Raw genomic sequence first — 25,571 nt, forward strand, 5'->3', positions numbered from 1 at the left:
TTTCAAGAACTTCAACAACATGGATGCATCTCAAGGGCATTATGCTAATTGAAATAAGTTAGATAAATAAATACTTTGTGTTTTAATTTATACATAACATCTAAAAAAAAAAATCAAACTCAGGAAAAGAGACTGGATTTGTGGTTACCTGAAGTGTAAGAGAGGGGAGTAAGGGCATTGGATGAAAGCGGTCCAAGGTACAAACTTCCGGTTACAAGTAAGTATTGGGGATATAGCGTACAGCATCATGGTCGTAGGTAATGCTGCTGTGTGACATATTTGAAAGTTGTTAAGTGAGTAGATCCTAAAAGTTCTCATCGCAAGGAAAAACAAATTTTGTTCTTATTTTTTTGTTCTTTGAGTCTATATGAGATGATGGATGGTCAACCAAACATCATGGTGATCATTTCACAATATATATGAAAAGTCACTATGCTGTACAGCTTGACCCTAAAAAGTGTTGCATGTCAATTACGTCTTAATAAAACTGAGAGAAAAGGAATAAAAATAAATAAAATAATATGCGGGACCTGAACTCTATAGGAGTTTAAAAAAAGAAGGGAATTCTGCAACATGTAAGAGCACGGATGAACCTTGAGGACATTGTGCTCAATAAAATAAGGAAATAACAGAAGGATAAATACTGTGTGATTCCATTTACACGAGGCATCTAAAATAGTTAATCTAATAGAATCAGAGTAGAATGGTTGTTGCCAGGGGCTGGAGAAAGGGGAAATGGGGAGTTGCTGATCAGTGGTCATAAAGTCTCGATTATGCAAGATGAATAATTTCTAGAAATCTGTTGTACAGCACGTTTCTATTATTAGCAGTATCATGCACTTAAAAATTTCTTAATGAGGTAGATCTTGTGTTACATGTCCTTCCCACAGTAAAATATAATTCTAAGAAAAAAAAAAACAATTAGTACGTACTTGCTCTGTTTCAACAATGGCATCTGAGGCAATGAGAATAGTGTGCGAAGTGTGTAGCAGAGAGAAGCATGTTGTATGTGTAGGTATATGTTTGGTTTTATTTGCCATATACTTATACATAAGTAATAAATGTGATATTTTTATATTATAATAACAATTATATTATTTAGCATTAATATTACAATATTATAGGTATATGTATATAATTTTGACTTCAGCATAAAATCTAAGGGACAGATGACGTTTAAAACAGAAGTTGAAATATGGAAGAGGAATATCCCTCTCTCACAATCTATCCACCCATCTCGCTGCCTATAGCAGCATTCAGTTTAGAATATCTAAGTCAGTGTAAATTGCACAAGGAGGGATAACTTGTATCCTTCCCTCTGACACTCATACTAATGTTGCAAAATAGGACAATGGCAAAATGTCTGGACTCTGGCATCAGAGGCAGGTGGTTTGAATCGTGGCTACCTGATCTAGTAGATAAGAGACATTAGGTAATTTACAACAAAATAGTTAAGTCTCCAGTGTTTTCTAGAATGCTATCATCTATGTACTTTGGATGAGTATATCAGTCTCTTTAGGACTCTGTTTTCTCATATGTAAAATCAGAATTATAAAACATTATTGTTTAGACAAACTATGTGAAGCTATCATCAAAATGCATAGGACATGAAATATTGTTAATTAGTTTATGCTTTAATGTTCTAGCCAGAGGGCAGAGCATGTGTAAAGAGGTGGAGATGGGGATTTGGGGGTATTTAAGAAACAGAAATGAGACTAAACTCAGGAGACGAGTTGTGGGAAAGGGGAAAGGATGTTATATAGTAAGGCAGAGTGATAAGCAGAACCCAAAGTGTGTAGAACCTCATAGACCATGGGACAGTGTTTGGATTTTTATTCTGGAGATCTTGTTCCAGCCATTGAAGGATCCTCCCAGGGGCAGAACACACATTCTTCTCCAGTGCATGGGGAACTCCTCCAAGAGGGATCATATGTTAACCTATAAACCAGGTCTCAGCAAATTTAAAAATATTGAAATCATACAAAGTATGTTTTCCAGCCACAATAAAATGAAATTAGAAATCAGTAACAGAAGGAAATTTGGCTAATGCTGAAAATATGTGGAAATTAACAACATACTCCTAAGTAACCAATGAGTCAAAGAAATGGAAAGATAAATCAGAAAGGACTTTATTGTGGAAAAAAATTTTTAAAAAGAGGGAGAGAAAGCAAGAGAGAGGCAAGCCATAAAAACAGACTCTTAACTGTAGAGAACACACTGAGGGTAGACAGAGGGAAGGAGGTGGGGGAAGGGGTAGGCGGGTGATGGGTATTAAGGAGGCACTTGTAATGAGCACTGGGGATGTATGTAAGTGATGAATCACTAAATTCTATACACAAACCAATATTTCACTACATGTTAACTAACTAGAATTTAAATAAAAACTTTAAAGAAACAAAAAAGAAAATACTTTGATATGAATGGAAACAAAACACGATGGACTTCACTGAGAGTAGGGCTTAGGAGGAAATATATAGCTGTAAATGCCTATATTAAAAAAGAAAAAAATCTCAAATCAATATCAGAGCAGTTGGCCTTAAGAACTAGAAAAAGAACAGCAAATTAAACCCTTACCAAGCAAAAGGAAGACAATAATAAAGATTAGACCAGAAATAAGTGAAATAGACACTAGAAAAACAGGGAAGTCAACAAAAGCAAAAGTTTATTCTATCAAAACATTAGCAAAATTGGCCAACTTTTAACAAGACAACTAGGAATCAAGTAAAGAAGTTAGCAAAATTAAAGAGGAGGCCAAAGTACTGTTCTTACAGAAATAAAGAGGGATTGTTAAGAAAATGCTATGAACAGTTGTCTGCCAACAAGTTAGATAACCTAAATGAAACAAATTCCTAAAAAGACAATCACTAATGAATCAGACTCCAGAAAAAAGAGAAAATATGCATAGATTTTCCACAGGGAAAGAGGCTGAATTAGCAATGGCAGAACTGCAACTCCCACAAAGAAAATCCCTAGAGCACGTGGCTTCTCTGGTGGATTCAGCCGCACGTTCAAAGAACTAACGGCATCTTTTCACCGGCTCTTCCAAAAACATAAGATAATGGAGCCCTTCATAGCTCATTCTAGAAGGCCAATATTTTTATTATTGTTCAAGGAGGGAAAGACATCACATGAGAAGAAAACCGCACAGATATAAAAATCTCAAAACACGAGCAAAGCAAACCTACCAACTTATAGAAAGGCTGCCATACTGTGACCCAGTGGGATTTATTATAGGATCACGAGGTGGGTGCTGCGTGTGCAGATCAATCAATATAACATTCATCATTAGTAGAATAAAATACAAACCCCACACGATCCTTCCTAATCGGCACAGAAAAGTTTATCGACAAGACCAGCAAAAGAAAAAAGATTTCTTTTTTCCAGATCAGAGAGAGACGAGACGCCGTTTCTATTCAATACCGCAGCAGAGGGTTTTGCTAGGGCACTTAGGCAAGAAAGGAAAATAAAAGGAGTCTATATTGAAAAGAGGAAATAAACTGCACCTATTTGTAAATGATGTCATCTGGAATCTTAAAAACCTTGAGGAAGCCTCACACATGCACACGTGCACACACACACACACATTAGGTCTGATAGACCTAATCCATGATTTCCATGTGGTTGCAGAAAGATGATGAATATACAAAATCGTTATTTTTCTACGCACTAGCCATGAATAACCTGAAGAAAAAATTAAGAAAACAAGTCAATTTACCATAATATCAAAAAATAAAGCACTGCAGATAAATTTAATAGAAGGAAATTCTGCACATTGTAAATTGCAATCATTGAAAGAAATGAGAAAAGCAAACAAAAAAACCCTAAATAAATGGAAAGACAGCATGTGTTCATGGATTAGAAGTCTAATCTTTTTTTTTTTTTTTTTCCAAATAGCAGTGATACGCAAGTTTGTCTACAGAGTAAGCATGACCCCTGGGAAATCTCCCCTGCCAGTTTTGCAGAATCCTAAGCTGGCCCTAGAATTTGCACAAGAATACAAAGGATCCAGAACATCCAGCGTTTCTGAAAAAGAACAAAGGTATGGGATTCTTGCTTCTCAATCTCAAGCCTTACCGCAAACGTGAGATTTACAAAACTAAGAGACCTCCAAAACTAAGAGAATTTAAAACATAACTGCTGCAAAAATCTATACATAAATGTCAGAGTGGCTTTGTTTATATTAGCCCTGAAGCTGAAACAACCCAGATGTCCCTTAACGGCTGAGGGGATTTTTTTTTTTTTAATGGACATATTCCTACAATAGAATACTATTCAGCCACAAAAAGAAGGGAAGTTCTGATACATGCTAAAACCTAAATGAACCTTGAAAATACAAGCAAAAGAAGCCAGACACACAAAGGGCATGTGCTGTACGATTCCAGTGAGATAAATGGTGCATACAGACAAATCCATAGAGATGGGCCAGAGAGGAATGGTTGCTGGAGGCTGCGGAGAGAGGGAAATGGGGAGTGACTGCTAACGGTTATGGGGTTCCTTTGGGGGATGGTGGAAACATTCTGGAAGCATAGTGGTGGAAGTTTCACAGCCTTGTGAATATTCTAATAAACTCTGAATTGCACACATTAAAAGGGTGAATGTTTTAGTACTTTAATTTTATCTCGGTAGAAAGAAAGACACTCAGGAAAGGTAGAAAGGGAGGGAAGAAAGGAAGGAAGGGAAGGAGGGAGGGAGGGAGGGAAAAGGAAAAGGAATTAATGCAAAGGGTGAAAAGGGACATTTGTCCCCCACACACCCCCAGCTTCAAACAAGCTGATGAACTCCATGCAAGGCCCTGCCTTTGATGAGCCAAATTTGGACCAGCCCTCCTACTCTCCAGGTTTCTCTGAGGAAATTTATAAACACAAAGTCCCAAGGAGGCTTTAACTCACATAATAAGCCACGTAAGCAGGAATGATTCCAAGCCCAATGGCCAGAAGCACGTGCTCATCATCTCAGGACACTAGACGGCCATTGGGGTGTACGTACTAACACACCATTGTGGCTGTCGGGCGGTCTGTCTCCCCGAATGGAGCTCGAGGCCACTTTGGCCAAGGATGTATGGGAACAGAGGGCTTCCCAGGGAAATGCGATGGTTTGCTGGCAGGTGCTGCAGACTGGCAGGTGCTAGCATGATGTAATCCACCCTGAGTAGCCCTGGTGGTGGAGAAGAGGCTGGACCTCTCTGAGTGTGGCTCATTCGTACCCCACAGAGCCAGCCAACAGACAGAGGTGATGGAGGCAGAAAAGAAACCATGAAACGGCTGGTTTCACAGTAGCCAAAACACGAGACTATTTCCAGAAGAAGAAGGTATTCAGTTGTCTCGCATTCCACTGCAGGTTTAATAGAGGTGAGAACAGGGATGTGAACGTGGACAAAACAGTAGATGAAGCAACACCGCGGCCACTGGCAACCTTGGAAAGGAAGTTTCGGTGGAGTAGGGAGATGTGGAAGATGTGGAGAAGGAGAATGTGAGTACCTATAAATGTAAATCTGCTGTATAAAGACAGAGAAATCAGTCTGTAGCAGAGCGGCAACATGGGGTTATGAGGAATTTCTAAAAGATGGATGATTTTTGGTTGTGTCTATTCATTTTCATAAAATGTTGAGTAGGTGAGGAGCTGTTGAAATGCAGAAGGAAAGGAACCCAGTCCAGGAGATGATGGGAGGTGATGAGGGAGCTGAAGAAGAGAGGGCTTTGGTGGGGGCAGTCTGCTTCCTTCCTCCTGGAAGTGCGGGTCCTGGTGACGGACAGTGAGCAGGTGTCTCATTCAGTCTGTGTCTGTCAGACCAACGAAGGGTGAACTGAGATCCTAAGACAAAGGTGAAATGGAAGACCATGCTGGAGGATTGACAGGAGAAAAGTAGGCACGGATAATTGCCTCCGAAAGAAAGTTAACTGACTGAAGAAACGACACTTGGGTTGGGAGTTGTTGAGCCCTTTGGAGTGTGCAGTCAAGGTCGCAGCTTTCACAGTAGGCAGCATGAGGTACTGTGCTCCTGTCACCATTCCCTGTGACTGCATGGAGGTAGATGGAGAGAGTTGGATGTATCTGCAAGGACGTGGTTGTGCTGGTGGACTGTGGAATGAAGAAGGGGCTCAGGGCCATGGCTGTGTTGGGTGAGCATTGATTGGAGAGCTCGGTGAGCTAGTAGTTTCAGTCACACCATTGATGTCTCCATTGAAAACTGACCCCACACTTCTGTAGAAGCTTGTGCGTTGATATAGAAGTGATGATATGGTTTACCTAGCTGTTAGGACAACACACTGTAGTCTTGGTCTCTTGGTTTGTGGCCTTTTTGGTTCACACTTACTTGCTCAGCCAACATTCCAAAGTCCCTCCATTTTGCTGAAGTAGGAGGGAGTCCGAGTGGCTTCTAGCCCAAGCTACCTTTAGACAGAGCTAGCTCCCCTGCAGAACATGTCCTGGCTGGGGAAATGTTCTCCCTGTGACCCTTTGTTTCCTTTCCTGACCACCTCAAGACTGTCCCAATTGCTCCAAAATTTTCAGTTATATGACGTCCAAAATGAAAGGGTCCGGTGCTGGATCGGTATCCCTCCTTTACTTCTCACATCAGCCTTCTTCTGTCCTTGGTGAAGTGCCTCTCCCTCGCTTGGGTTCCCTGTATGCGTATTGGTAACAGAGTTAATTCATTGGTCCAAGATGATATTAGAATAACTTGGGAAACGAGGGCTTTTAAGAATGGAAAGAGTTTTTGATTAGGTAATTTACCACCGTAAGGGTTGGCTAATGTGGCAATGACCACCCTTGCATGTTGTGGGATTGTATAAACATAAAGACAAATGAGACAGGCTGACACCCTCGGGAACAGGTGCTTTGAGGCAGAGAACAGTATGAAAACACAGGGCAAGGCAGGCCCTCTTCGAGATTGCTAGAACCAGCTTCTGACCAGAATTACACTGCTTTTGCTAGCTCAACTAGCAAATCTGTATTAGAATAACGACTAAAATATTCCTTCATGAGTCTTAGGGTCTCTTAAAGATTGTGCTGTTAAATTATCTTTGGGAGAAAGATAAATCATTTTAATATAAACACCCATCAAACTTAGCAAATTAAAGAGCAGGCTCTATAGTTAAACACATGATTTTTATAAGGAAAAGGGTGATACTCTGCTAATTTATTTATTATGCACTCATTCATTCATTTGTTTTGAATTTCATAAATAACAAAAAGCCTCTGGTGACAAGGGGGGCAGTTAATGGTATAGAAGAACTTCAGTTTGGTGCAAGCAACGTAACTTCCTAAATTTTATAGGCTACATTACAGCTGAGCTCCAAGGAGGAAGGTTTTCCCTGTTTCATTTGACACTAATTGGCAAAAGTGTTGAAAACCTCAGCAGTTAATACAATGTGGACATCCTTTTCTACACATGTATTTAACACACAAGAACACAATAACTTTAGCCTCTCTGCTGACATGCTAATTTTGTGTGTGGAAAATGAAATTTTCTTGGATTGGATGTCTCACGCTATATGTTTGCGTGTAGAATCAGATATGAGAAATGCATTTTCCAGGCAATACAATATACTCATTTATTGTGATGCTGTTTAAAAACCAAAATGCTCTCTTGTTAAGAAATATCTAAATGACCGGGAACAATCGGGCTGACTTTTCTAAACCAGAATAGCTAGGCTCAAATTGATCGTGTTCATGCTCTGAATATTCTGATTTGCTTGGATCCATTTACTGGAGCCAGATTGAACAAACCCAGCTACTTTAGGTCATACATTGTTCGTGACAAAATTGCCCCCGGCATTGACACGTTCATTCTGTCTAAAGAATGATGGGGACATAATATGTCTCTTTGTGGGCAGAAGCTTTAGTCAAGGTAATTATGATAATAGAGTTCTGTTTAGGTTGTTGTATGTGTTCTAACAGTAGTATGATATGTGAAAAATGGTAAACCTAATAGCTTCAGCCGTAGGCCTACATCCCCTCCTCAGTTGCAGCAAAGACTCAACAGAGCAAGGACAAAAAAGGCAAAATATATTAATATTTCCACTCTTTCTGCCGAGCCAAATTGTCAATATTTTCCTTTGTGTGCAGGGTGTTCAAATATCGCATATAAAATATGTTAAAATTAATAGATTAAATGAAAATATGATAGAAGGATAAATAAAGACTAGAGATTATTGTGAAAATAACCCCTCTGTTCTTCCGCACACACTCGAAAGTGCGTTTCCTCCTCGTCACCAGAGCTCGCCGACCTTAGGAAACTCACCTAATGACAAACTAAAATTAACATCCACATGTCCTTTGCCTAAAGCGAGCCACCACTAAAGGATGGACAGAGACAAAGGGAGGCCCATTCTGGCTGGAAACTGGGCCCAGGATTTCACTGGTTGTATATTTGTTATATTTGAGCACGAGCGTTTAGTATGACACAGGCTTAACAACAGCACCACGAGGCTCCAGGAAACCTTGAGAGTTTAAGAAATCCATATCTCTGCCTCCAGGTGGAACCGCTTAGAAATGTGACAGAAAGACTAAGAACAGTTGAGCATTGCCTGTCTCCCTCAAATATAATTTTCTTCTCTGTAAAAGCCGTGGGTGAGTCAGTAATCACTAGAGCAAACTTCAAAGGCTCGAGGGAAATAGGAACCGTAAGTCAACGCTGTTGTGTTCCTGGAAACCCCCGTGTGGCCTCCTCAGTGGGAAACCAAAGAGGATTGTCTGTGACTCAAATAGGATGAGAGAATCCTGTCAAACTCCACTGAAAGCCAAGTCTCAGGTCTGTGTTGTTTGATTTGTTTGTTTTTTAAGCTTCTGTTTTGTTTTCTGTTTTCTGTTTTTTTTCTAAGTTTACCTTCTATAGAAGCAATTTTTAAATTGTTTCGAACAGTGAAAATATTTGGGATCTATACCAAATTATTTGTTTTTGTTCTCGTTTCTTTTTTTTTTTTGCCTTATTCTTTGAAATCCATGTTTTGCTTTCAGACCAGTGCTTTGTGATAACATTAATAATAATGAAATTATTAAGAAATGTCTTATTTATTATCTTCCCATGATGGGACACACTCAACGCTAAAGTCTTTGTGAGGCTGGCTTCCAGACTTTGGGATGCATTAGAATCACCGGGGGAGCTCAGAAACCTCTCAAAGCCCGGTTGGCACCCTGTGACCATGAAATGAGAAGGTCCAGGGGTGGAGCCAGGCATCAGCATTGCTGTGTCTCTCTCATCCCAAAGAGCCTTTGGGAGGAGTGTGATTGTACTGGCTGTCTGAGGAAGCGTAGCCCATCTACTCTGATGTTCAACTGTCTGGCATGGATCGCAGACCCAGTTGCATGTGAACTCTGTGACACTCACCACTCTTTGACCTCAATTTCTCAGAAATTCCTTGCCATTGATATTGTGTCGTAATTCAGCATATGTGTGGAAATCAAGGTGCTTCTCAGGAAGCTGTGGCAGAGCACAGGTGGGACTCCCACCACAGGTGTGGATGTGGAGGAAGGATGGCTTCATGGACGACACAGTGCTCACTACTTCAGAGGGTCTGACAGGGAATCTTATGATTGCTGAAGTTTACCCTTAATTATGAGTACACTTACAACGCTTTCACCTTCTGTTTATTTTCCTGGGATTGTACAGTTGTTGGGTTAAAAATCAAATCATCTATAAAACTCTTGACCCACTGTGACCTCATATGTTGCCTGTATAAGCACAGCAAATGGAGAAACAAATAAAATGGAAACAATTATGAAGCAATACATGGTCTTTATAAATCATACTTGAAGTTGCTTGAGAAACACAACCTCCAAGTGACCTTAGCAGTCATTTGGTCTCTCCCGTTGGATGACTTTTTTCAAATCAAGTTCCATATATATGAAAATTCTGCTAGTACCGTTTCTCTAAATCAAAGTTATTACACTTTATACCTATAACAAAGAACAAAAGAAAACAAACCTTGTTTAAACTCTCTTAGGGCCGTCACAGCAATGTACTCTAGTGACCTCAGTGAGGTTTTTCACTTCCTCCAGAGATCCAAGTGCTCTGTCGGTATGCCTGTGCGAGCCATCATCTTCACTACTTACTTATTTGTTTGTTTATATTTAAACTGTCAACTATAATCATGTAATTACCATTCCTCGATTCACTTTTCTTCCCTTCCCATGGAGTTTTAGAGCTGTATAATGATAGAGACAAAATGGTTAGCTTTTAAAAAAATCAATCCCGTGAGAACCATCTTTATAGGAAGGGCTTGGAAGTTATGAAGAGACTTCTCTAATTCTGTATTTTAAAATTATTCCATGCCATTTTTGCCAAATTACTTAAAAGGTAGAAAATGCTGGTTTATTTCAAAAGACAATCTTACTCAAAAAACATTTCTCAAGAGCGTCTACATCCTAGTAAACCTTCATGGTAAATAGTGTCAAGAAGCGAATGGATGGGTGCCCCCCTAGCCCAGAAAGGAAACAGAGTGAGTACATCTCACTTTGGGAGAATAGCTTTTATAAGGGATACCGTTTCTGATGTAAGATCAGTCAATGGCTTCACATTCTATGATTATTTTCTGTTGTCCGTCACAAAGTGAGGAGCTGAATTCTTACAAGGTCAAAATCTGACTTCATTACAGAATTTTTTTTCCCTAATGAAGGGGAAGTATGATAACGGTTTACTCCTAGAGTTATTGAAACCTACATGAGACTTTTATTAGCAAAATGAGAACAGACAGCAAGAGGGAAACCTAGGAGCTGTCATCTTCTGCACTCAAAGCCCTGTCAGCAAAGCAAAGGAATTAAAGGCACATTACAGACAGGAGGCTTTGCTCCCTTTAGACCATTACTCCATTCCTGGGGCAGAACAATGTCTAGCACATAGTCAGTACTCAACAAATGTTTGTGAGAAGAACAGCATAAGTGAAGATTTCAGTTAATGCAAACTGGAAAGTATGTTGTTAATGTTATGAATGATTACTGCCAGTAGCAATTTCCTATGGGGTGGGCACTAAATTGGTACTTGGGACTTAATATTGTTTAATGACATGTTTGGTGATCAGGTCCTTGTCTACCTCTCCAAAAGTGCCTTGAATCATTCTTCCCTCAATCCACTCCAGGCAAGTTCACTTTCTTTCTGGTCATTAAAAACCTAACCTCTAGGGGCACCTGGGTGGCTCAGTGGGTTAAGTCTCTGCCTTTGGCTCAGGTCATGATCTCAGGGTCCTGGGATGGAGCCCCACGTCGGGCTCTCTGCTCAGCAGGGAGCCTGCTTCCCTTCCTCTCTCTCTGCCTGCCTCTCTGCCTACTTGTGATCTCTCTTTCTCTCTCTCTCTCTCTGTCAAATAAATAAATAAATAATCTTAAAGAAACAGAAACAAAACCAACAAACCCCAGCCTCTTACCTACTTTAAGGTCTTGGCACTTAACATCCCATTTCCTTGAAAGGCTCTTTCCCCAGCTCTTAACACGGGTGACCCCTTCTCTTTCTTGGTTCTCAGCTCAAGTTTACCTCCTCAGAGACGCCTTTTCTAACTGCTAATGTCATGCGCCACATCTCTTAATTCCCAGCACACTTAGCATATCATTCTGTTTGCCTCATAACCTTGACCATAATCTGACATGGTATTGTTACATTATTTATTTACTTGTTTATTGTCTTTCTCCCGCCATTTTAGAGCATTCCCCTCTTTGCCGGCAGGGCACATCGTATCTAATTCTTCATGGTCTCTGTGGCATGTAGAACAACATCAGAAACCCTGTGGTGCATGTTTAATAACTTAATGTTAATATTTTGGTCATATTTATGTCTTTGTGATATAGACATTTAACTTTTAAATTATGCTAAAAGAATTCTTTTTTTTTCCTCTTTAAGATTTCCATGGGAAAAGTTTAATCTAATGATTCTCTAAACACCTGGTAGCAACAGCAACATAACAGAGGAGGAACTGTTTGCCTTACGTGTCAGTGATTTTGTGAATCCAAGCTCCCAAGTACCGTATTTATACCACTGTAAATACCATCAGATCATTAGATTAGGTTTCTTTTTTTTTTTTTTTAAGATTTTATGTATTTATTTGACAGAGAGAGATCACATGTAGGCAGAGAGGCAGGCAGAGAGAGAGAGAGAGAGAGGGAAGCAGGCTCCCTGCCGAGTGGAAAGCCCAATGCGGTACTCGATCCCAGGACCCTGAGATCACAACCTGAGCCGAAGGCAGTGGCTCAACCCACTGAGCCACCCAGGCACCCCTAGATTAGGTTTCTGACTATTCAATAGAAACTAAGTATCAACAGTGAAAAAATTAGGCAAATAGTTGGAAAGTTCTCAAATATGCATGTTTAGAATCCTGTTGAAAAAGAAACCTGGGGGTGGCTGGGTGGCTTAGTCATTAAGCGTCTGCCTTCAGCTCAGGTCATGATCTCAGGGTCCTGAGATCGAGCCCCACATGGGGATCCCTGCCCAGCGGAGAGCCTGTTTCTCTCTCTCCCTCTGCCTGTCACTCTGCCTACTTGTGCACTTTCTATTTCTCTGTCAAACAAATAAATAAAATCTTTAAAAAGAAAAAGAAATCTGTAGTATTTATTTTTACCTAAATGCATGGCATAATGGAAATGGAACTGGACTGAACTGAAAGTATAAGTAATCATACACTTCCTACCCCAGAATCTGCTATTTGGCTGTCGTGCAGCTAAGGTATATTTAAAATAATATTTTGGAGCTTCCATGTGTTCTGTTCATTAGAAGCTTGAAACACTGGCCACAGAGGGTTCTACGGAGTCAAATAGGGGGTCTGTTAATTCAGGAAAGAATTAACAGGTGGAGTGACGTCAAGCCTTACTTACTTATTTGCTGTGACATGGGGATGAGGAGTATGTTAGCCAAATAACAGATACTTCATTTTTTCCATATGCTTACAGCATGTAGTTTGGTTTAATGACATGATTTCTTCTTTCTTTTAGATATAGCGCAATCTCACAATAATTGTGCTATTGTGAAATGCACATTACTATTATTTTATACATCCCATTTCTTTTTATTCCACGGAGACTGTTCTACCTGTCACTACTGGACCCATTCAAAGACCTGTCTTCCTTTTATTTAATGTTAATCTTGTATTTCCTATATATTTTTTTTCTACCTGAAATTTAAAACAGTGTCAACCTATAAATTAAAATCAGCAAAACATATAGCTTACATAACATTAGAAGAAAAACCTCATTCATTTTGGTCAACACAATAAGAAAATCATTCTTCCCTTTGCCTTTGGGATAAAATAATTTCTTGATTCCACTAATTCATATTAACAAATATTATCTACTACATACAATCAAATCTTTATTGTAAAACACAGAATGGAAAGTATCTAAAAGTCATCAAATAATAAATATAAGTTCAACAGCTGTAGGCTCAAATACTGTGACTCTATATTATATTGAATGTCAGTCTAACATTAACAAACTTTTTAAAAATATGCTGTGGGGCTCATCTTCTTTACATTTCTTTTCCATTCTTGAAAGACAAAAAAAAAAAAGTACTGTTACCTAAGGGTCTCTGTGAGTAAAATAATAACAATAATCAACTATGCGTTATTTTCTTTTTTACTTGCTTTTTTTGTTAATTTTATAATAAAAAACACTGAGGGTGCATATAGAGAAAAGTAGAAACAACTTGGCATTTTCTAATAAAGTGTTAATAAATAGAACTAATTTGGAGGGAAGGTATTCTGCTGTAAATTGCTTATAAAAAGTTGATTTATTCAAATTAAGTTCTCTATTGATGTCCCTATAAGCAGGCCATTAATTTACTCATTCAGTCAGCAAACATTTACTGAGTGCCTAGTTTATGCTAAACACCAAGGAATAAAGATGAATATGACAGGATTTCTGCCCTCCAGATGTTCACAGCCCAGAGCAAAGATAGATTTGTAAGTAAAAAGAGGTACACTATTACATGACAAGTGTGGTAATAGAGTTATAATTGGAATACAGGGGACCTGGAACACAAAGAGAACAAATAATTGTCTGAAGGCAATGGGAAGTGATATGAGAGCCAAGTGGAAAATAATTTGGTAAGTGCAAAAGGAAAAGGGGTCAGGGAAGTTAAAGGAATGAAATGGTGAAACGACAGAGGTTAAAAGAGTGATGCCATGTGAGAACACCACCATTTGTCCTATGGGCAGAAGCACAAACAATGAAATTTAGCCTTTGTGTTTGCCATGCCTGTGAACATCACATGCCTAGCAGACAAGCCTGATGCAGAAGGCAAGTCACTCCTGCAATTGCACTAATACCATCTCAAAAAATAGTGGTCATTGGCTCATAAAGAAAAAAATTCTGTTAAGTACATATGACAATTTGTTAGGTATATAATGGATTTTTTAAAATGATGCCTGACTCAAAGACATTTGCTTCTCAAGTTCAGATACAAGCTGTAATATAGCCCAAGGACCAAAAACGAAAGATAATAAATAATGACAACTTTCACCATACTATCTGTAGAGAGTTGAAGTATAGTCCAATCTACCCAGCATCTTCATTAATGAGTTAAAAGAGGGTGTAAATAACACCACACTAATGATATTCACAGATGATGGCAGTTTGGAAACTGTCTCACTGACACCACTGTTGCCTGGGAAGTAACAACAGGGAGACAGAATAGCTTGGAAATATTGGTAGACAAATCAAATGGGAAAGAGCATTTAGCTTCATATTTTAAAAAGGAGCAATCGAACAATCTGGAGAGGAAAAAGATATATAGAAACACAGAAAGTGACAATGCCAAATGTTCATAATATGCAAAAGCAAAAGTCATTTAAAAGTCCCTAGAGTTCTTCCTCTCTCTCTCTCTCTCATTCTCTCTTTCTTTTCCTCTCTGCCTTAGTCTGGAGAAAGTATATCAAGGAAGTTATGAAGTAATGGTCACTGAAAAAGGGACAGTGATCAAAGAAATTACCTCTCTGACATGGAGAATAAAAAATATAATAGCTGCTTCCCTGAAGATTTAGGAGGTAAAAGGACTCCTTCAACAGCTAAAATCAATACAGTAAAATGAATGATGAGCTGACATTGGGGAGGAAAATACTCTCAACAAGATTATGTTTTAAAGGAGAAGGTGTCAGGAAGAGAGGAAGATGGTGGCTGAGTGGAAGGACTCCAGGCTCACATCGTCCCATGAGCACAACAAGATAACTATCAAATAACTAAATACCCCAGAAGTCAACCTAAAGACTAAGATAACAAACTCCACAACTAAAGGAAGAGAAGGAGCCACAGCTAAGAAGGTAGGATATGTGGAGATGTGAAAATGGATCATGGGTGCTCTAGAGGGGATGGAGCTATGGTCATGGAGTAGGCCAAGAGAGATGCACACAGGGGAACACACAAGAAGGATGTTCCCCAAAGCCATTGGCTTGGAAAATGAGAGCGGCTGAATTTCATGAGTTCTGCAATCAGCAGGGCTAAAGCCTGGAGTTTTAAAGTCAGCAGGCTTCACTAAGATAGAGCCTGGAGGGCACTGCCCTGCTCCTGGAAAGAAGGCAGGCAAATAGCTCAGGGGTAGACAGTGTGGAAATAATGATCTGAGGAATATGTGGGGCACACAGTGGAGAGATTATTCACTCTTCTCAGAGTGCTTCCGGGAGGCAGTATTCAAAGAGACACCTTTCTGGAAACGAGGGAGCTGACCAACACCATTTCCCTCCACACCTCATTCCTCAGCATAAACACAGAGCCACCAGTGGAAGGCAGAAAAACACAGACACTGGCTGCCTAACTGACATACACCAAGTCTCACATCTCTACACTGTGGCAGGACTGCCCCTCTGAGGCAAGCTTGCCTCAGTGCCAGCACAGGGGGCCCCTTCCTCAGAAGAACCAGCAGAAACCCCTGTCCACACCATGTCTCCTGACCAGAGAGTTCTGTGGGGCTTCAGTTCTGGTGGAGTAGTGTTAGGTCTCATTTCACAAGCAGACCCGAGCAAGCAAAGTTAAAACTCACCATGTTCTGGCCAAGGACCAAACCCTGCCCACTGCAGGCTAGGAGAACCTCTATATAGCACTGGCATGAAGGATAGAGCAACCAGAACACAGCAGCAGAGGGCACGGAGCACACACTGGGACAATCCCTGAAGCACTAGGACCTGGGCAGTACAGGACCTCTTCTTCATAAGGCTATTACTGTCCGGGGCAGGAGACATAGTTGGCTTTTCTAAACAAAGACAAAAGCAGAGACTTACACAAAATGCCATGATGGGAATTCACCCTACAAGAAAGAAAAAGAAAAGTTCACAGCTAGAGATCCAAGCAAAACAGATATAAGTAGCATACCTGATGGAGAATTTAAAGTAACAGAAAGATACTCAATAAGAGATGAAGAATGCAACAAATGCGATTGGAAATGGGCTTTGCAATAAACAGTGAGCTGGAAGAAGCAGAAGAATGAATTACTGACCTAGAAGACAAAGTAGTAGAATGCAATGAAATGGAACAAAAGGGAGAAAGAAGAATTGTGCAACATAAAAATACACTTAGAGAACTCGGTGACTCCAAGAAACAAAGTAACATTATTATTATAGGAGTCCCAGAAGAAGAAGAGAGAGAAAGGGGGGGGGGCAGAAAATTTATTTGAAGAAATAGGAGCTAAAAACTTCCCTAATCTGGAGAAGAAACCAGACATTCAGATCCAAGAGGCACTGAGAACTTCCATCAAAATCAATAAAAGCAGGCCAACATTAAGACATATTGTAATTGAATTTACAAAATATAATGTCAAAAAAATCTTAAGAGCAACAAGATAAAAGAAGTCCCTAAGCAAGGGAAGACCCATAAGGCTAGCTGGAGGTTTCTCAACAGAAACTTGGCAGGCCAGAAGAGAGGGGCATAATGTATTCAATGTGCTGAATGGGAAAAATTTGCAGCCAAGAGTACTCTACCCAGCAAAGCTATTATTCAGATTAGAAGGAGAGATGAAGAGTTTTGCAGACAAACAAAAACTAAAGGAGTTTGTGACCACTAAACCAGCCCTGCAAGAAAGATCAAAGGGGACTCCTTGAGTGGAAAGGAAAGACCAAAAATGACAAAGACAAGAAAGGAACAGAGACAATCTCCAGAAGCAATGACCAAACAGGTAGTAAAATGGCAATAAATACATATCAATAATTACTTTGAATGCAAATGGACTAAATGCTTCAATCAAAAGACAATAGGGTGTCAAAAAGTATTAAAAAGCAGTACCCATCAGAGGCCTGGGTGGCTCAGTTGGTTAAGCAACTCCCTTCAGCTTGGGTCATGATCTCAGAGTCCCAGGATTGAGTCCTGCATTGGGCTCCCTGTTCAATGGGGAGTCTGCTTCTCCCTCTGACCTCTCCCCTCTGGTTCTCTCTTTCTCTCCCTCAAATAAATAAACAAATAAATAAATAAATAAAATCTATTTTTAAAAAAATCTTAAAAAAACAGTACCCATCTATATGCTGCCTACAAGAGACTCATTTAGACCTAAAGACACCTGAAGATTGAAAGTGAAGAGATGGAGAAACATTTATCATGCTAATGGATGTCAAAAGAAAGTTAGAGTAGTGATACTTATATCTGACAAATTAGACTTTAAAACAAAGACTGTAAAAAGAGACAAAGAAGGGCACTATATAATCATAAAGGGCACAATCCACAAAGAAGATATAACAATTGTAAATATTTATGCACCCAGCATGGGAGCACCCAAATATATAGAACAACTAATAACAAACATAAATGAACTAATTGATAATAACACAGGAACAGTAGGGGACTTTAAAACCCCACTTACATCAATGGAAAGATCATCTAAACAGAAAATAAACAAGGAAACAATGGTTTTGAATGACACACTGGACCAGATGGACTTAAGAAATATGTCAGAACATTCCATCCTAAAATAGCAAAATACACATTATTTTTGAATGCACATGGACATGCTCCAGAATAGATCACATTATCAGGTCACAAAATAGACCTCAACAAGTACAAAAAGTTTGAAATCACAATGTACCTTTTCTGACCACAATGCAATGAAATTAGCAGTCAATCACAAGGAAAAATCTGATAGAACTACAAATGGGGGCGGGGGTTGAACAACATGCTACTAAATAATGAATGAACCAGGAAGAAATAAATTTTTAAAAATACGTGGAAACAAATGAAAATGAAAACACAATGGTCCAGAGTTTTTGGGATGCAGCAAAGGTGGTCCTAAGAGGAAAGTATATAGCAATAATACAGGTCTACCTCAAAAGCCAGAAAATTTTCAAATAAACAGCCTAAGCTTATACCTAAAGGAGCTAGAAAAAGAACAAACAAAGCCTAAAGCCAGCAGAAAGAAGGAAGTAATAAAGATGAGAGCAAAAATAAATAATATAGAAATTTTAAAAACAAAAACAATAGAATAGATCAATGAAAACAGGAGCTGGTCCTTTGGGGGAAAAAAAATCAATAAAATTGATAAATCTGTGCCCAGACTTAAGGAAAAGAGAAAGGACCTAAATAAATAAAACCACAAATGGGAGAAGAGAAATAACACCAACACCTCAGAAAGACAAATAATAAGAGAATGCTATGAAAAACTATAAGCCAACAAAATGGACAACCTGGAAGAAACGGATAAATTCCTAGAAACATAAACTACTACCAAAACTGAAACAGGAAGAAATAGAGAACTTGAAAAGACCAATAACAAGCACAGAAATTGAATCAGTAATCAAAAAACTCCCAATAAAAAAGAGTCTGGGACCAGATGGCTTCACAGACAAATTCTACCAAACATTTAAAGAAGTTAATACCTATTCTTCTCAAACTTTTCCAAAACATAGAAAAGGAGGGAAAACTTCCAAATTCTTTCTGTGAGGCCAGCATTAACCTGATACCAAAACTAGATAAAGTGTCCACTAAAAAAGAGAACTACAAGCCAATATCCCTGATGAACATGGGAGCCAAAATTCTCAATAAAATACTAGAAACTGAATCCAACACATTAAAAAAATAATTCACCATGACTGAGTGGGATTTATTCCGGGGTTGCAAGGGTGGTTCAATATCCACAAATCAATTAACATGATACATCACATTAATTAAAAGAAAGGATAAGGATCATATGATCATTTCAATAGGTGCAGAAACAGCACTGGACAAAGTACAACATCCTTTCATGATAAAAACCCTCAACAAAGTAGGTTTAGATGGAGCATACCTCAACATAATAAAGGCCATCTATGAAAAAACCCATCATCCTCAATGGGAACAAGCTGAGGACTTTACCTCTAGGGTCAGGAACAAGACAGGGACGTCCACTCTCACCACTTTGCTTGACATAATACTGGAAGTCCTGGCCACAGCAATCAGACAACACAAAGAAATAAAAGGCATCTGAATTGGCAAGAAGAAGTCAACTTTCACTATTTGCAGATTACATGATAGTCTATATAGAAAACCCAATAATGGACTCTCCCAAAAAACTCCTAGAACTAATATCAAAAAAATCATCAGAGTCGCAGGATACAAAATCAACATAGAGAAATCTGTTGCATTTCTACATAATAAAGAAGCAAAAAGAGAAAATAAGGAATGAATCCCATTTAAAATTGCACCAAGAACAATAAAATACCTAGGAGTAAACCTAACTAAAGAGGTGAAAGACCTGCACTCTGAAAACTATAAAACACTAATGAAAGAAATTAAAGATGATGCAAAGAAATGAAAAGACATTCCATGCTCATGGATTGAAAGAACAGATATTGTTAAAATGCCTATATATATTTAATGCAACCCCTATCAAAATATCACCAACATTTCTCACAGCTAGAACAAAAAATCCTAAAATATTGTTGGAACCACAAAAGACCCAGAATAGCCAAATAAACCTTGAAAAGAGAAGAAAAGCTAGAAGCATCACAGTCCCAGAATTCACACTACAGTGATTAAAACAGTTTGTTACTGGCACAAAAATATACATTTAGCTCAACAGAACAGAATAAAAAACCCAAACAGGAATCCATCACTAAATGGTCAATTAATCTTCCACAAACCAGGAAAGAATATTCAATGGGAAAAAGACAGTCTTCTCAACAAATGGTGTTTGGAAAACTGGATAACAACATTTAAAAGAATGAAACACAAATAAATTCAAAAAAGATTAAAGACCTAAATGTGATACCTGAAATCATAAAAATCCTAGAGGAGAACATACGTAGTAACCTCTTTGTTATTGGCCACAGTGACTTCTTACTAGACATGTCACTGGAAGCAAAGGAAACAAAAGCAAAAATAAATAATTGGGACTTCATCAAACTAAAAAGCTCGTCCATAGCAAAGGAAACAATCAACAAAACTAAAAGGCAGCCTAAGGAATGGGAGAAGATATTTGTAAATGACATATACCATAAAGGATTAGTATCTAAAATATATAAAGAACTTATAACTCTCAACACCCAAAAGACAAATAATCCAATTTAAAAATGGGCAAAACACATGAATAGACATTTTTTTCCAAAGATAGGCACATGGCCCTCAGACGCATGAAAAGGTGTTTAACATCACTCATCATCAGGGAAATACAAATGAAAACTTCAATATCACCTCATACCTGTCAGAATGGCTAAAATTAAAAAAATATATACAAGAAACAACAGGTGTTGGTGAAGATGTGGAGAAGGGGGAGCCCTCTTGCACTGTTGGTGGGAATGCAAACTGGCACAGCCACTCTGGAGAACAGTATGGAGGTTCCTCAAAAAGTTAAAAATAGAAATGCCCCCATGATTCAGTAATTGCACGACTAGGTATTTATCCAAAGAATGCAAAAATACAAATTTGAAGAGATACATGCACCCCAATGTTTATAGCAGCATTATCTATAATAGCCACCTTATGGGAACAGTCCAAGTATCCATCAATTGATGAATGGATAAAGAAGAGGTGAGATATATATATATATATATATATATATATATATATATATATATATGCCATAAAAAAGAATGAAATTTTGCCATTTCCAATAACATGGATGGAGCTAGAGAGTATGATTTCACTCATATGTGGAATCTAAGAAACAAAACAAGGAAAGGGGAAAAGAGAGAAAGAAAGAGAGAGAGAGACAAACCAAGGAACAGACTCTGAACTAGAGAACACACCAGTGGTAACCAGAGGGGAGGTGTGTGGGGGATGGGGGAAACGGGATGGGATGAAGGAGCGTGTATTGTGATAGGCACCAGATGTTGTATGGGAGTCTTGAATCACTGCTCTGTGTGCCTGAAACTAGTATTACACTGTGTTTTTAACTCACTAGAATTTAAATAAAAACTTGAAAAGAAAAATAAAGGAGAGGGTGTAAATCTTTCGCTGGACACTTAGGAGACCTTTCAAGTATACATTGAGGGGGGAAAAAAAAAGAAGAAGAAGAAGCTGTCTTTAGAGTCCTGTCTTCATATAATTTATAAGCTAGTTTGATGGGGGATAATTAGAAATCTTACAATTTGGAGAAAGGTGAGAAAGCAGAGGTGGAGAGCAAGGGTGGAAGGAGCCTGTAAGTGGGAACTCAGGAAATCCCGTAAGACAAGGCATTGAGATGAACATAACAGAAGAGTTTTTCAGGCAGATTTGGGAAGGTGGAGGGCATTGTTACTGACTCAACTTACTTTTTAGTGTTTGTGTGTTTGTTTTAATTCTGGAGGAACTTACAGGAAGATAAATAAACTCTGATGGAAATTAACATAGTGTGATCCCTGAGGATCCCAAATCCCATCTAAGAAACTTACAGTGTGATCCCCTAAATTTCACATTGAATCAAACTATTTTTATCCACAGGAAGTCCTTTTCCAGTGCAGTCACTCATTCACAACATCTGCCCAGTTGTGGTCTACTTTCTGCCTAACGCAGTGGCAGTCTGTACAGCAGAATCAAAGAAATCTCTTTGGGATCACACCCATATTGACAGAGAGAATCTGGGTCTTTCTCTTGGATTATGTGCGCCTTATGGTCCCTTAAACATGGTTGCAGACTCTCTCAGAGGTCCCGCACTTAACGTTTTGTCCTGTGACTAGTGTCAGTAAATCTGAGCAGAACATGCCAACCAATGGAAAAGTGCAGCTTTTTAAGGCAAAGGTACTACGAGCTTCCGCAGTGTTGATCTGCTCTGTGTGAACGGTGGTGATTCCCACCACAGAGCGGCTGGACCCGGCAACCTTCCATCCTGCCCATTCTCGGTAGGCAGCCAGACCACAGCTGGGGTTCTCTGCAGAGCCCCTCTAGAAGGCATTTCAAGAAAAGGAGAGAGGTTGGGAAAAGGTCAGATCTTTGGGTATATGAAGCACCCCCACGAGGGTGGGTGGCCCAGTGAAGGAGGCTATCGTAAGGGAGATTGGCAGAAAGAACGTGGGGAGGTCGTGCCCATTTTGGGGGTGGCCTCAGAGGTCAGGCTGAGCATTTCATTTCAGGAGCTAGGGAAAGAATGGAGTATTTCTGAGAAGTAAAGAAACAGAAAAAGGAGAAGGACGTTAGGAAGTTTGACCTGGTCGGAATGTGTCGGATTTTTGAGGGACGAGGTGAGAGGGATGATGAGTTTGGTGTTTGTGTCAGGAGGCTGGGATTTCCCCGACACCAAGCCAGAAACTACCAATGACCCCGGGGGCTGGCACCTCAGGCATGGATCTCATCCTTGTGCCCTGGAGACTGAAGCACAAACTAATGAGGGTCTTCAAGAAACAACACAAAACCCGAATGGACAACGATGCAAGTGGAAGACCCGAATACTTCAGCTTCTGCCTCTGATGCCAGCATTATAAAATCAGAACCTTTGTAAACTTCCATTGCTTTTAATGAGTAGAAGGTTTTCCATTTTCTGTTTCAAATTCTTATCCTTCAGTCTCCAAAATAGAGCCAAGTAAATAAGCGTAGGATAATGATTTTCAGTTAACTTGGAAAAAAACGTGTATTTTTCTGTCCAAAACTTCTGACCAGAAGTAAAGAAATATGAATTCTTAAGTCCTGAATTCTCTTACTACTCTCATTTATGAAGATCTTTTGATATTCAGGCAATTGATATCAAAATAGATTAAAAAGATCAGGTGTGAGGATGACTATAGGGGGAAAAAATAACAGAAGAAGAAGAAGAAGAAGAAAGATTGGGAGGAGCTCCCCCAGTGGAGAAAGTCGTACATCAGAGCTGGTAGAGCTCACTCGTGCATTCTGAAGAAACAACCGAAAGACAGACTCATGATTCAGGATCACCGTTAGAGTCTTTACTCTTTCAACACATGATCCACAACACAAGGACAGAAAATATCCTGAGAATAAAGACCTATGTGGAACTTGATGAATCTGATCAGGAAAATAACACCTTTAAGTACTAGTGATTCACAATGCACTCTCTGCTGTGTGGAGTGTGTTAAAGCTGAAAAAAATGAGAAAGAAACAAGTTTTACAGCTGTATCCTTGTCTGGGTTTTGTACAGAGAACAAAATAAACTCATCACCAGCTCTCAACAGACAGGCCAAAAAAGGAGTTCCTGTCCTCAAAGGTCCTTGCGATGTCTCAGACTGGTCTTTTATTATAATGCTCAGGTACCTGTCTTTCTGATCAAACTCACGAGTCCCTGCTACTTGTGCTAGTCTCCCGTGGTTCCAGCAAGCCAGTAAAATAATGGTGAGGACTCAAATGTCACTAAGAGGTGAATCAATGTTTCTCAAACTTTTTGTTTGTTTATCTCCTAGGTGGATTTTTAAAATGTGTTTTTCCTATTCAACCTTACCCCAAATGATATTTAATTCCACAGACCCACTGGGCATCTCTTTATGGACTGTAGCCCTTTGAGAATGCGTGAGTTAGTTTATATCATGTTTTTAGGTCATTTCCAGATGTAGGGAAGGAATCATTTGTGCATGTTAAAGATTTTTTTAAAGATTTTATTTATTTATTTGAGAGAGAGAGAGCAGTGTGCAGGAGCAGGGTGAGGGGCAGAGGGAGAAGCAGGCTCCCCACTGAGCAGGGAGCCCAACACAGGACTCGATCCCAGGACCCTGGGATCATGACTTGAGCAGAAGACAGACACTTAACCCACTGAGCCACCCAGGTGCCCCTCATTTGTGCATTTAGCTGTAAATTACCGCAGCCGTACTCTCTTAGGAGTAGATTTAGAAACCTCTTTACTTTCTTTTGTCTTTGCTTTTTATTTTTTCTTTCCTTTTTCTTTTTCCCTCTTTTACTGCAAGCTAGCCTGTAAAGTCCTTTAAATCGGGCACGACGTCTTGTTCACTAGCACCTTTCTCAGTGTCTGTCACACAGATGAGGCCTGGTAAAGATTTGCTGAATGCATGATTTATAGCAAGGGCCCTTCTATATTTCTCACATGACATTTCTGGAAAGGGCTGTGTCACATCTGGGACGTGCTGTAGCACATCTGGATCTAGCTTCACGACTAAATTGCTCCTTAAAGGGAAAAAGGCATTTCTTAATTTACTTTTCGAAACGCGTCTTGTAGAACTAAAATCTATTTCCTGAACTTCCCATTCTTAGAGACGGTGCATGTAAATATGGGACAGCAAGAACGGAGTCTTCCATCTCTTTTCTAATGTGTTACTTGGTCTTAAGCAATCTCTTATTTCGTTATTCTTCTCCTTTGATTTTCTTACCTTTGAAAGAGGGCAGTGAAATATTCTCCATCCATTGCTTGAGTTTTCTCTCAAGAAATCTGAGTAGTTGATAGGGCATTGACCAAGTACATGGATGGGGTGAGAGGTGTGGAGTCACTTCCAGCGGTTACCTGTGACAGTGCGTACAAAGAGTTTAAGCTGCCCTCGGAGAATGTTTAAGGATAAAACCCAAATAAGCCATTTTTCCCCAGTTAGAATGAGAAAGAAGTATCTGATAGGGGGAAAAAAAGATCCAAAATGTCAGGAACCAGGTAAGCCTAGAAAGACAATAGGAAGTGATGGGGCAGAATCAGAGCAAAAGAGAAAAGGAGAGAAAGCAAGAAATTAAGAAGGAAAGCAGGGAGAGGGGGGAACCAGCTCTTGTCTGTGGACCAGGCTCAGTACCCAAAGTTCACTAGCATAGGCTGCTTGATTATCATCTCCAGGGCACTGGCCTAGTTAAAGGCACAAAAGTAGCCAGATACTTTATCTGTTAAAGATAAATGTAAATTATCCTTAAAAAGTTAATCTTAAAATAAATATTAATGAAGACCTATGTACTCATTTTTTTTTCCTTTTAATTCTTAGATCTTTGCAGAGTTGAAAACCAACAGATGCTGTACTCAGATATTTTAGAATTAACTTCTTGCTGGTTAGGGTGAGTTATAAAGGTTGGTAAGGATGAATTAATGATTATAATTCCCAGTTAAATGAATCTTTCAGGAACACTGCGGTAAACATCAGGAGTAGAGAAAGAAAATTAAAATAGAGAAGACAAGCAGAACTGTGAAAGAGCTTGCGTGATGTAGACGGCAAGAAGATTGTAGGAGGCCAGCCAAATAGAGTCAAGCATTCATTATCTCCTCCTGCTGCAACTTGGAATTCCTACCTTATCAGTAATGGGTAGTGCCATTATGATGGGTGAGGGAATTGGGAATAGGAAAACACACTTTATTTTTAAAT

Source organism: Lontra canadensis, unplaced genomic scaffold, assembly GCF_010015895.1.
Source record: "Lontra canadensis isolate GAN:19392208 unplaced genomic scaffold, GSC_riverotter_1.0 scaffold147, whole genome shotgun sequence".
In the NCBI taxonomy this organism is placed as follows: Eukaryota; Metazoa; Chordata; class Mammalia; order Carnivora; family Mustelidae; genus Lontra; species Lontra canadensis.